A 13,715-nucleotide genomic window follows, 5' to 3' on the forward strand; every position below is an offset into this window, starting at 1 on the left:
CGGAGCAAGTGTTGCCAACAGTTTTCGGAATTGTGCCTGTTTTCACGGGCTAAAAATGCGCGACGTTTCCTCGTCTGATTAAAGCGACTCTGACCAGAAACTGTGGGAGCTCTATCGTACTTGCAGTCGATAAAACGCCCAACAAGGGAACATGAGGGAACTGATGTTCTGAGGCTGGAACAACATAGAAGGGACAAATACAAACAAAGCCTCAAATTGCCTAAGAAATTAAGGATGAAAGATGAAAGTCACTGAAAAGGTTAGTCAGCTGTAGGATTCGAACCCACATCTTCTGGATTACCGGTCCAGGGCTCTACCAATTGAGCTAAGCTAACACGCCTCCCCAGCAACTTTCAGGGTGCGTCATCTGAAGGGAACAAACCAGCCACTCTCTCACACTCATCCTCCTTACACTCTTACATTTTTGCTCACTCATAAGGTACGTTCGATTAGGCCTGCACTCCCTGAACCCGTTCCGGGCGGTGCAGGGCTAGTTCTGAACTAGCGCAGCACTAGGCCAGCTCCAGTTCAACGGTGCAACACTAGTGCCGCCGCGAAACGAATATCGAAGTGCAGCGCTAGTGCAGGCCTTCTGCTCTCCGCGAGTCTTAACACCGCTAGGGATTGTAAGAACGCGTGTGACATTTCAATCACATGTGCATTCCTGCCTTTTAATTTCGAACACAATGAACTGTTCAACAATTGTGCAAACAGCCGTGGAACTTGTGGATTCTGACAGCGAGACGAATAATTCGATGACCTGGTAACCGTGATAGCGTTGAATCTTCTGCGAACTAACAGGAACCGTGTACCAATGTACACCGAAACTGTAGCGAATCGTTATTTCGACTTCGCATTCAAACGTCTTTTCCGGTTCTCTCGGGATACGTTCGAGAATTTACATTAACTATTATTTGCCTTGTGTCGTCTGCTGCCATTGCCGCCATTACTCTGCACTACCGTTGAACTGACCCCTGCGGAACTGCAGAGTTTCCTTACACTAGGGCTACACTCGGCGTGCACTGATTTGAAACGAACGAGACGGTGCAAGGGGCGCTCGGCTGCACTGGCGAAACGAACGGGCGAGTGCTGTACCACCGGAACTGGTTCAGGCAGTGCAGGCATAATCGAACGTACCTATACACACATTCATACGACGGGATCGACGCAAGCGGCAAATGTTGAACATGAGAGTTAATTTCGTTAGTTCGTTAACTTCGTCAATTTCTTAGGCAATTTGAGGCTTTGTTTGTATTTGTCCCTTCTATGCTGTTCCAGCCTCAGAACATCAGTTCTCTCATGTTCAACATTTGCCGCTTGCGTCGATCCCGTCGTATGAATGTGTGTATGAGTGAACAAAAATGTAAGAGTGTAAGGAGGATGAGTGTGAAAGAGTGGCTGGTTTGTTCCCTTCAGATGACGCACCCTGAACGTCGCTGGGGAGGCGTGTTAGCTTAGCTCAATTGGCAGAGCCCTGGACTGGTAATCCAGAAGATGTGGGTTCGAGTTCTACAGCTGGCTAACCTTTTCAGTGACTTTCATCTTTCAGCCCAACAAGGACTCTCCATGCGAAAATTCATGCACTAAAACCCCACGGTTTCTCATGTAGAGGACGATGGTCTTCCTCTACATGAGTCCCGACCGGCGATGATGGTATGCCACGGAGAGGCGATGACGGTGGCCTATCTCCATGGCCGCGCCGGTGGAACTGAGGCAGGTGCTCCAGGCGCGTGGCCATCTTCATCATTGTCCACGGCCCGCTACACTCTAAACTCGAATTTCAAACATTCGACTTCACCCGAGTGCAGCACGCCTAGTGTCAAACCGTGAAAACATAGGTTTATATAGAGTATCCACACCGGCCCACCATCAAGATCACGTCAACACGAGAGCCACTGCCAACACCCATAATTGGCTCAAACGCATCACGTGGTCACGCAATACCTGTCAATTTCCTTCATGAAATGGCATTATGTTCATGTTTTTGTTACAGAGCCTCAAAAAGAAAAATATACCCTACATTTATCACCTGCAATAGGTCCTACGATTTTCTTTTCAATCTGTGCACGGCGTTCCATATGCTTCCGTATCCGGTCAGCTGTAATGGATGCCGTATGACGATGAGCCTGCCAGCTGCGAACTTGTGTGACTTCCGGCTCATCCTGCTTTTTTCGGTCATTGGGTTGGTGTTGTTGTTGTTCGCCATATTCTGAACGTTTCACCTATCATTGCGGTGTACTGTTCTTGATCTGCTGCGAAGCAACGAACTGCTACGGCAGTCACTCGCCTCAGCGAAATTCTATCGGCTGCATCTCAAAGGAGCATCGGGACCTCGTGATACCGTCACCTAAACCTTCATCTAAAGAAACCAAGTGTGCTTTCGTGTGGTCCTGACGGAAAAGTAGTTTCAACAAGGTTAGCACATTTATTTTTCAGTTCCAAATCCACGCACTGAAAACCATGCAAGTGCAGCCAATCATTCTCGTAGCTGTTGTGTAACGCATATGCTTTCTTACGCATCGCAGAGAACCTTCCGCTTTTTCAACCCAGTTATTCCTTATGTGATCCTTCTGATGGCTTCTTACTAGGCTATGCCGCTCTGAAGCATTGAGATGACGAAGCGTCGTGGTGGCTGCATCTCTGCTTTCGAAAGATGAAACAGTCATTCCACACTGTGCTTACTGGCTTTGTATCGAGTCTGACAAATCCGACAGACTTGGACTGCCTTTTTCAAGAAAGTTTGAAATGTAAGTATGTGTATATTGGTTTCACATATCCACCACACTCTCAGAAACGAAAAGGATAAATTTACGCTTACGTCCAATCTTACCCTTACTAAGCGTTCGACACAGCTCGACAAAATCGCAGACGCCGTATCCGTCAAGCTCTGTTTTATTCCTAATACCCGTAAAGGGCGGAGTTTTATGCGTAAATGGGACGGTGGACATGATTTACTCTTATATCCTGACGCATACGATTTCGTCTTGACGGATAAACTGAGGAGCTGCGTTGGAGTATTAGCTCTTTACGCCTATATTGACGCTTATTGTTTTTCAATTGTTATACCTGCCTTCTGAGAACACGTGCATGGTTCCGTGTGCAAAGCGTCTTTTCTTTCGCTTCGTTAACGGTCACTCTGGCTTCTGGGGTCTCACGGTCTCACATCACGCACGGTCTAGCAAATTCTTTTCCAATTGAGATACCCGCATCTGATACCCGATATCTAAATGACATAATTAACACTGATGTCAATTGTGAATTTATTTCGTATGCGGACGATGCAAGCGTGTTTTCCAGTGGCTCTGATATTGATGTAATAGCCACTACTGCTAACGAGATGCTTTGCAACTTGGAAAAATGGGTTAATTTAAACTCTTCACGCATTAATAGTAGTAAAACTGAAGCAATCATATTTCGACCAAAAACAGGAGTGTTAGTCTAAATAAAAAGATGGTATATCTTAATAGTCCTGTTGACATTGTCAAATGTATCAAATGATTGAGTGTCATCTTTAACGAACAGTTGCCATGGGACGCACACATTGAATACGTTCGTTGCTAGATGGGCAGGTTGATACATGATCCTTCGATGCATCGAAACAGGAACGAGGACAAACACGAGAGACACGCTGCGTTCACATTGAATACGTTTTCTTTTCGAATTAAGCTGCTACTATACCGTTCACTATTCATGTCTCAACCTAAACTATTGCCATTTAGTCTGGGGTACGACAACTAAGAATAGCCATGATGAACGCTTGCGAGCAAAATGAACGATGTTACGAGTAGGAATATACGGGATGCGCGGTGTCGAATTTACGCATTTTCCGTAGATATCCCTCACAAAAGGCCTATTGGGAGCGTTGCCCCAATACACAATACGACGTAATCGATATGCGAAGAAAGGGCATTTCGAGACGAACACAATGATGTAGATTACTTTCGGTATCACAACTGGGGGAGGAGTTATGAGGTTCCCAAAACGTGCCATATTTTACAAATGAGGTAAATTTGCGATTTTTCGTCTCCTGAAAGGCAAATTTTAGGATCTTCACAAATTAGGATGCAATGCTACCCACCCCAGACAATACGTGAAAAAAAAAGAAGAAAGGAAAAGTAATAAGCTGAATATATGAAATGGTTATGAACATGCGTGGTGTCAAGCTGCGTAGGAAGCTCACATCTGAATGATAATTCATTAAAAAATAACCACCAATTATTTTCAACTACTTTCAGCGCCAATATGCCTGCTAGGGACAAGGCTTTAACATATGTTTGAAAGAAAAAAAATTGAGGAGGTCGACCGGACCACCCTGCCTGATCCGGCGTGGAATCGCCCTGTAGATAATTAGTTTATGACCTGTCTGCTATGGATTTCTTTTTGAATATGTCTGATATTCTGTCTACCTCGATGCCTTATCCTGTGATATAACGCTCATTAAGTGTTTTTCCATTATAAACGTAATTTCATCCAATTACTAGCTCACATAGCTAGTCTACAATTTATATTTTGTTGTGTTGAAGTGTTGTGAAGATGCACAAATGTCATTTCATAATTCTCTAAAATATTGCAGGTGTTGTCTGTTGGTTTATGGCTAGTATGCTGTTCCCATTTTTTAAATGTTTGGTCACGTGCGCCTTGTGCCACATCATTTTCAGGCCATAGGTGCAATATTCTATAAACACATGCATGTATCTATTATTCTGGGCTCTTTCCCGCAATAAAGTGGAATTATTTGGCGAATTTTTGTTGCATTACGGTTTAGATGCGTGCTACTAACGCTGTGGGAAATACTTCCATCTATTCAGATGTTCTGATTTAAATGAGATAGATGCGTACGCGGGATATTGCGAGACGATGAACCCGGTTCAAGTGATGCACTCGTGCTTCTTATTTTTCTTTTGACTGTCGCGAGAACTCTTTTATTGCTTGCCTTGCGCAAGAATGTGCCTTTTATATCTGTTATTCACGTGATGGATGCGTTTGTCTGTGTCATACGAATTTGCAGTGCAGTGGGCCAAGCTATTGTGGCGTACTGTCAATTGCCAAGTCTTTTGGATGAGCAACAAGCTATGCTTATACCATGGATGTCTGTTAAGCGATAGCATATAAAAGTGAACGGGCTTCCGTCCGTGTACATGCTTCGTGCACCCATGTGGTACTGCTGACGCGTCTCGGATGATACGAACTGTTTTTTCATGCCCTGTGAGATTCGTATCATCGAGATCCTGTTATAGCAGCTGTTCTTTTTTTTCCTATGAAACAATTTCGCATGGTATGCCGTCTTTGCATAGAGAATTGCACCGCCACAATGCCGCACAGTACGCATCATATCTGGGAACCCTAGGCGCCGCGTGATGTCAGCGTCCCTTGGGCAGGCAATAGCTGCAATGCAAAATTGACAGGCAATCCGATTTTCCGTCTACTGCTCTGGAAACTTCTTTCTGATGCTTTTGGCAATCGGGAACTACATACCCTTTTCCAGAACAGCCGCCGGAAAACCGCATTGCGGGTCATTTCAGAATTGCAGCCGTTGCCTGTACAAGGACCGCGAGGTTACGTGACGTCTACGGTGCTCAGGTTTGACGCATACTATGTGGTATTTTTAGGTGCAGTAAACGGTATGACAAGGGTAGCCAAACAGCCCATAGAATAACCGCCATCGAACACCGCTTAAAATAGGGGTAAAAAATTTCACGTTTTTTTACGCTTACTATCCGTCAGTCACACACTGCAAAAAATTGTTCCTGCCTTTTCTTCAACTGCTTATTTTTATCATATCATGTTTTCGTCTATATCTCAATGTACCAATCAACCAAGTATAATATTTTAGTATAATAGTCTGATTTTTAACTAGTCAGTTTTACCATGGTTTTTGGCGCACTATAGCCCGAGTTGCTTATGCGCCATTAAATTGAATTGTAGCGCCCTCTGTGGACGCCATCATGATGACGACGACGCAATAAACGCGCCGGCCAGTTGTCACCTGGCAGGTGCACAGCACGGACCTATCTTCCTTATTATCTGCTAGGTATCCACAAACTCATCATCATCATCATTTTCAACTGCCATTATTCAATTCAAGTGCCAGGTCTCAGTTGGATACAATGATATGGCGAGATATATTTTTTGCTTTCATTCTGGAATTGCTCATTTCAGAATAGTCACTGTGAAGTTTGTTTTCGGAAACATTAAGAGGACTAAAACCAAACACTTTTCTTTCAGAGCATCCTTTATGCACATGTATTTCAATTCCAATCTGCATTACAAGAATGACAGACCACTCAACAGCGATGAACATTTGAAGGTGAAAGAGCAGAAACGAAGATGCGTTAATCTGTGTGAAAGGTGCTTTGTATGTGTCTGAGTCGAGGACATAGGTCTCAAGCTAATTCCTGTCTTCAGAAGAGGTGACAACTATGCTCCTTCTATCTACTAACCCGCTCCATCTTTTAGGGTTCCCTGTAAACTAATGGAGCACATCATATACTAGCACGTTGTCAACCATGTTGAGTCTATCAATTTCTGTTTTTAAATTCTAGCACGGTTTTAGAAAAGAGTATTCAGGCAAAACTAACGTAGTGGAATTCGTTCACACAATTTTGAGCTCTTGATTACTGGGTCCACGTAGATGCAGTATTTTTTTTTATTTTGTAAGAGCTTTTGACAGTGTACTTTATGCTCGCGTGTTGGCCAAACTAGCCTAATTAAAATTGGATCCTGCTACCATTAACTGGATGTGCAGTTTCTCAACTAACCGCGACCGTGGCAACAACTCGTGAGGAGAACCTATCAAATCGCCACCATGCACCACTTGTATGTTACAATCGCTTCACATTTTAATCTAGTCAAAAGCAAGGCCTTTTGGTGATCGGTCTTGTATGAATACATGCCCCTCCGTTATGTAACACCACACTGGGTTCTTCAACCTATGAGAGATAAATAAATATATTGCCAAGTAAATTGTTTACAAGGCTCGTTATTCCATTTCGTCCCACCACCATAAGCAATTGATAGATTAGTGGCCCAGGGTATGAAGCTCGCCACTAATCATCATTCAAACAAAGTTCATAATGTAAAATCCTTTACTGAGAACACCGGCTTAACACAACAATTAAGAACAAAGAGAGTAAACGTTTCGTCGCCTATCCAGGTGGCATCATCCCTACAACAGAGAACAATCAAAAACAACATCAAAGGAGTCAAATCGGTGGTGCGCATTCCTTTCACCCAACGTGTTTCATACGCCATTTGGAGGGCACTGTGCCCATCAGGCATATTGACTGTGCATATCAAATTGAGTGCATAGAATGTGATGCAACCTACATTGGCGAGATAGACAAAAGACGTGGGACAAGACTAGAAGAGCACACAAGGGGCGTTGCCATGGCTACTAATGCTTAGCTTTACTAACCGGGACTGAATTAGTCTACCTTTGCTGGCCTAAGGGACATATACTTAATTTTGATATTGCAGTAACCTTTGCACATGACTAGCGATGGGGCCCTGAAAGTTCTTAGAGTCCTGCTTTATCATGCGTGATGCTTCAGCCTGTAATACAAGCCGTGGCCCCCTATCGGATGCGTATCATGCCGTCTTAGATAGGCCGATGTGCTCGTCTTTGGCCTCTGTTGTACTGATGATGCCACCCGGATAGGCGGGAAAACGTTTACGCTCTGTTTTTAATCGTTGTGCTGAGCGGTGTTTGCAGTAAAGGACGTTACAGTATGAGGTTTTTGGAATTTCTTTTCAAATAAACTTTTTGTTTTACAAAGCTCAATACATTGCAGAAATCATTCTTATTGCCTATTGTTTAGGCGATACCATTCTTGCAGTCACATAAAGCAATGAAGGGCATATTTCAAAAATAAAGGCAATCTGATTTATGTCCTTGCCGACATGACACAGCATATGCACCAGGTAGCTCCATTTCAGAAGCATTAGAACACTCAAAGCAATTAGTGTGCTAGTATTAGATATGGTGTACAGCATTACATATTTGCTTTTGCAGGGCAACTAAGACGGGTGGATAGAAAGGCAGTTACAACCTGTTTCCAGAAAAGACACTCAAACTCATTAGCAATTTCCTGCAAGAGAGCTAAGGCTAAGGATTTTCTAGATTACTAGAACAAGGGTACCTGGTTATAAATAATAATTCATCCACCAGAGGTCAGTGTTTCACACACCATGCTTTCCATCAAAAATATTAAAAGGTGTAACCCCCAAACCTGGGCAAAATTCTTGGAGAGTCTTCACTAGGCACTGTTGCTGCCCCTCACACCAGGTGTCCTCTATGAACTTGACTCACAGTTCTGGATGCGCTGCCTGAGCTAATTTCAGCATGCTTTCCCAACACGAATGGTAACTGCTATGAGGAATGTTGTACTTACTGAAAGTGATATGAAATGCTGTGCCTTGACAGGTAATGTTGATAACCTTCTTAAGACCTAGAGAGATGTTCTTTGCTCCCTTAATTCGAAACCGCAGTATGAGACGCAAGCCCACTTGCCACCAAGCCAATGAGTTGTGCCTCACAGTCGGGGCAATCAAGGGAATCTATCACTGAGGCCCAGAAAAGCTGTTTTCCATCGGGATCTGATCCAGGGCTGAGCAGTGAGTAGCCCCGTGAAAGCACCAGGGTTTCTTCGAATTTTAGATGTGTCAGCTTTTATTTTCCTCCCCCTCCTTCTTTTTATGAATCAAGAACACTCGATATCGCTAAAAACCTACGCTGAAACCCTATGCACAGGGCAATACATAAAAAGGTGACTCAGGACACAGCACACTGACAATTACAAAACTGCCTATATTGCTTTTCTCCAGTTCAGAGTTGTGTACTGTATAGTATTTTTATGTGCTGCGCCCTGTACTGGAGTTTTTAGCGACTTTAATGCAGGACCAAACCAGTGTTGAGCGCCCAAATTTTAACATCGTTCGACAAGGACACATGCGACTTACTTGTGAATATAGTCGCTCATAGGTTCGCGCTGACCACGGAGTTCAAAATATGCCACCTTCAGGACAGTCATATTGGAGCATAGAAGTTGGAAATCTTCGTGGGTCGTAATGCACTCATACTGCAGTCATTCGGCAGTGTTTTCGAGCTCCTTGCAGCACAAGCATTCGATCTCCTTCGGCATTAGCCGCACCGGCACCATAAACAGCAAGTGCGCATTAAATATCAGGACACGAAATTTCAGAGAACGTTTACATGTTCGATCACAGTGTGCGTTAAAAAGCTGATCGCTTAACTGTCTGTTGAAGACAGGTGACTGATGCTCTTTGCTTCATCTGTGACCGATGTTCGTAGAGCTCTAACTTCGTCTCGCATTCGCGGCATCGGCGACGTTCCGTAAGCAAGGCTGCCGAGCTGTTCAGCACGCAGAATTCCCTTCTCGATCGCAGAAAGGTCAGAAAAAAGTTCCGGGCTCGAAGTCTCCGCATTTCTTGCTTCGACGTCCATATTGAAGATCGCTTTCCGGACGGATGCGGCCGCTCTCACAAATACACTAACAACAGAACTTCCGGTACGGGCGCCCAATGAAACATGGACCTCGTGCTTTCGTCACGCGCACGGAAATTGGAGGATGTTCACTACAAAGAGGCTAGATTTCGGCGCCGATTGCGCGAGTTGAGGAGGAAAAGCAAAAGCCGGTTATCAGCTCCCCGTTTGGCAAACTTTGCCGCCGCGCACAGCCAAAATATTTCGCGTGTGGCTTGTAGACATATTCTACCTTTGTAATAGATGCAAACGAAAGATTGTGGAACTTCTGGTCAGAGTCCCTTTAAATACGGCTACCTCCGAGCGCAAACATTTAGATATGGAAGAGCCCCGTTCAAGTTCTTTGCTCTCCTCCGATCCTCCTCTCCGCCTTTCCTTCTAGCCTCTCTCCACAAGATTTCTATGACTGGGGCCGCCGGAGACATTCCAACGTGAGACTGTAGCGCCCTCTGCGAGGCGCAGGCGGAAGCGCTTTACTGGGTGATTCAGACACAGCCACTTGCGCGCGTCGCTTCGCTCCTCCGGCGGAGCACACTAGAGACCAGGGTATTCCTTCGTAAAAGCCTGCTCATGTGCGCCGCACAAATGTAGTTCGGCTATGACGTCGTGTCGGTTGCGTTTCGCCTTTCGTCTGCCGTTCTGTTTGTTGTGTTTCTGTGTGTGTTCTCGGCTTCGCTTCACAGCCATACGTCAGTCTTCAATTGTCCGTGCTGGTGTTGTACAGGTTGTGCATGTGTTGTGTGTGTGTGCGCGCACGTACGCTTTTCTGTCGTTCTCTGTTCCGGGCAATTTCTTGGGTAGTTTTCCTACGGTTGGATAGTTTCCTGTCGTTAAACTCATTCAGGGCTGCCAATCATTTTGAAACGGGTCCTTCCAAGCTTCTCGGAAGATTGCGGTTCCACAAACGAGAGTAGTTTTCACAATGGAGTATCTCCGAGTATGTTGTTGCACTGAGGGCACGTGCTAAAGATTTTTCTCTGAAATTTTCACGCACTGGCAACGGCTGGCACAACAACGTCTAGGACGGCACAGGTGTCAGGCACGACCGGGACAGAAGCATAGGCTAGATCAGCTACAGCAGAACTCGTCTCTACTGCAGTGACGTCAACGAGTCTTCCTTTTGAAATAATGCTGCGAGACCGGTTCATTCGTGGACTGAGGGACTGGCATCTACAACAGCGGCTACTCTCAGAGCGGAACATCACCTTCCTGAAAGCATTTGGAATAGCAGAGGCGATGGAATACTGTGGCGCAACAGAGTAGATAGCAAGGCTTTCCACACACGTGCGACGCACAAGAAAACAAAACATAATGGGACGAGACATACGATGAAGTGTTATCGTTGTAACGAAGAGCACAACGCACAGGGCTGTCGATTCAGGGAGTCGACCTGCCATTTCTGTACAAAGTTAGGGCATATCGAAAAAGCCAGCATGGCTAGGAAAAAGATAATAATAATAATAATAATAATAATAATTGGGTGTTTCCGTCGCGAGACAACTGAGGCTAGGAAAAAGAAACATGGTGACAAACTAGGGGATACAGTGACATCACGGCAAGCACCACAAAGTCAGCGAACAAACTGCATTGCTGCCGCTGAAGCAGATTCATGGGGTGACCTGTTCTCACTGAACTTGACAAAGCAAGCAGGCTCATACAGGTGATGGTAAATAGATGTCCTTGCATGTTCGAGGTGGATTCTAGCGCATTGTTTTCCACATTGACTGAGGATACATTCCATCGCCTACGGAGAGACAACAAACCAGACATTACAATTGAGACAGGCTCAACTGGATCTCTACGTCGTAGCCGGTGCTCGCACAAATCTTCTACGCGGGTTCCTGAACCCTGGCCAAGAAAATTACTGTTCCCTCTCTACCTTCTTAGTGTCATTATTTAAAAAGCGATAAAAAGCGGGCTGTTTGGTGGTATATTCTAAAAGCAATAAAACCCCAGTGCAGGGGACACAGACAGACGAAACACAGACGAAGCACTGTCGTCTGTGTTTCGTCTGTCCGTGTCCCCTGCACTGGGGTTTTGATCGCTTTTAGAATGTACCACCAAACAGCCCGGTTTTTATCGCTTTTTTAAATAATGACACTAAGAAGATAGAGACAGAACAGTAATGTGCTTGGGGTTTTATCGCTTTTAGAATGTCATTATTTGACTTAGTATGATAATTTAGATAACCCCATCTTACCCCTCACATTAGTTACACTGTTGGTTTACCAAAGTGCATGCGAAGACCAGGTTGCTGTGTCCGTTGTTGAGGTTCATGAGCCACAGGAAACGCTCACATGAGTATGTTCTGCTAACATGGACAGTGGCACCACTATGTCACGCAAGTTCAAATAGTAGATGGGTAGAAATCCAGCGAACCGGTAGAGATGTAGGAAAGGAGTTGCCTCAGGACAGAAGCAGCCGATATTTCGAACAGAGACTGTCAAATAGAGTCCTTGAAAATCTCGTTATATTCCAAGTTCCTCATTAATTTTTCTGAGAGAGTAGCTTTCTTCTGTTTGGTGCTCAAGGGTAAACGGGCCATCGAACAGGTCATTGCAGGCTACATGTGGCACACATCATGTGTTTGAGACCCCTGGTTTAGAGGAACATAATCTGCTACACAGATGTTCAAGCCTGAATTATTCCGAGGTAACCGGTTTACTGGCTACAAAAGGAGCCCTCAAGATAAAAAGGAAGGCCCTGACATTGACTGACCAGCAAACTATATTACCCCAACAATAGGCTGTCATCAATAACGTGTTCATCACCCTTCTTGTTGAACTCCACAAGTCGAGCAAAGGGAGAGGCACGTGGTAGTGTTTGGGGACAATTTTGGGGGGAAGAACTTTGCATACATCCAGACTCTTTCTGCTATGAGAAAAGTAGTGCACCAACTCTCAACAGGTGGCTCAAACTGAAAATATTTTATATGGCCTTCTGTGTTCCTTTGAACTTCCCTGCTAAGGTAATTCCTGCATTATTGTTTGGGAGGTAATTATACTTAATTAGTTGATGCTTCTCAGCAAGAACAAATTAGATAGGTTTGAATAGACAAACCAGGTGTACCTGATCGCTTGTTAACATCTCCATTGTCTGGTACATTGTGCACTGTGTTAAAGTTTGCAGCTCTCAGAGTGCCCTAATACGCCTTATGCATAAGTGCGCGCCATCTATGTGCGGAGACGGAGACTACGTTTACGCGCCATGTTTGAGTATAGCTGCCTGTGGTTTCGATTTTCGCCACATCGCCTATCGCCAACAACGCGACATCCCGGGATGTTGACCGGCAACTCCCCATTACTTCTCGTGCCACTGTGCACCTAAAAGGGCAATATTAGCCCGAATACAGAGAAGGTAAATCCTCAGTTCGCTATTATTGCCTCTAAAATAAATAAAAGACACGTGACACGTTCACGGTCGGAACATGCTAAGATTGAGGTTGTTTGGCGTGTCAGGGGACGGCAGTTTCTTTCAGAAATAGGTCTACACTAAACGCGAGCTACAGAGGACTTCATTTATGTGCAGGAGTGCTGAATTTCCAGTGGAAGCGTGCTGCCCGAACAACAACAACTTTATTTTCGGCCTTGGAGAGTGGGGAGTTTCATCGCAACAGGCGATACTCTACCCCAGCGCTTGGTGGAATGGGGGGAATAAAATAACGAGCCCCTTTACAATAACGATCGAAGTCCGATGGTGTCCAGAAATGTCAGAAGAGCTTTGAGCGCAGAGCGTTGCTGGGCTGGATTGGGCCAGGGACCAAGCAATTTCGGTAGGGAGAAAGGGCGAGAGTCCAGCTGACGAAGAGACTCGGAGAGTGTGGTTCGGGAAGGTTCGTAGTGAGGGCAATGAAGAAGAATGTGCTCCAGATCCTCAATGCTTGCTTACGCAGTTGCCACGTGTACTAATCTCACAGGAGACCTGTGAGATTAGTACACGTGGCAACTGCGTAAGCAAGCCTTCCCTCCTTCCTCTTCCTCCTCTCCGGAGGTTTTTGAATATATAGAGCTTTGGTAAATAAAAATTTTTGCTGTGTTCGAGAATTCTTGTTGTGTCGTCTCTCTCCCTCCCCATCTCGGGTACCGCCTCTCTCATCATGCACCAGCTTGTCAGCGCCCTGTCACTTCTTTCGGCAATCGTAGTAGTCCGCGCAACGGATGGATGGCGCTGACCGTCTCTATCATGACGTCATTCTGAAGACACAGGGGCCTAT

General features: G+C 45.1%; 1 protein-coding gene and 1 non-coding gene across 3 annotated transcripts in view; both read right to left on the bottom strand.

Moving 5' to 3' along the window:
* Positions 1-13,715, bottom strand: part of LOC135383859 (alpha-(1,6)-fucosyltransferase-like) — an 85,890-nt gene that overhangs the window by 40,528 nt on the left and 31,647 nt on the right. The window lies entirely within an intron of this gene.
* Positions 263-335, bottom strand: Trnat-ggu (transfer RNA threonine (anticodon GGU)). The gene has a single exon. It is a non-coding gene; the product is annotated as a tRNA-Thr (tRNA).

The sequence above is a fragment of the Ornithodoros turicata genome, chromosome 2 (assembly GCF_037126465.1).
Source record: "Ornithodoros turicata isolate Travis chromosome 2, ASM3712646v1, whole genome shotgun sequence".
In the NCBI taxonomy this organism is placed as follows: domain Eukaryota; kingdom Metazoa; phylum Arthropoda; class Arachnida; order Ixodida; family Argasidae; genus Ornithodoros; species Ornithodoros turicata.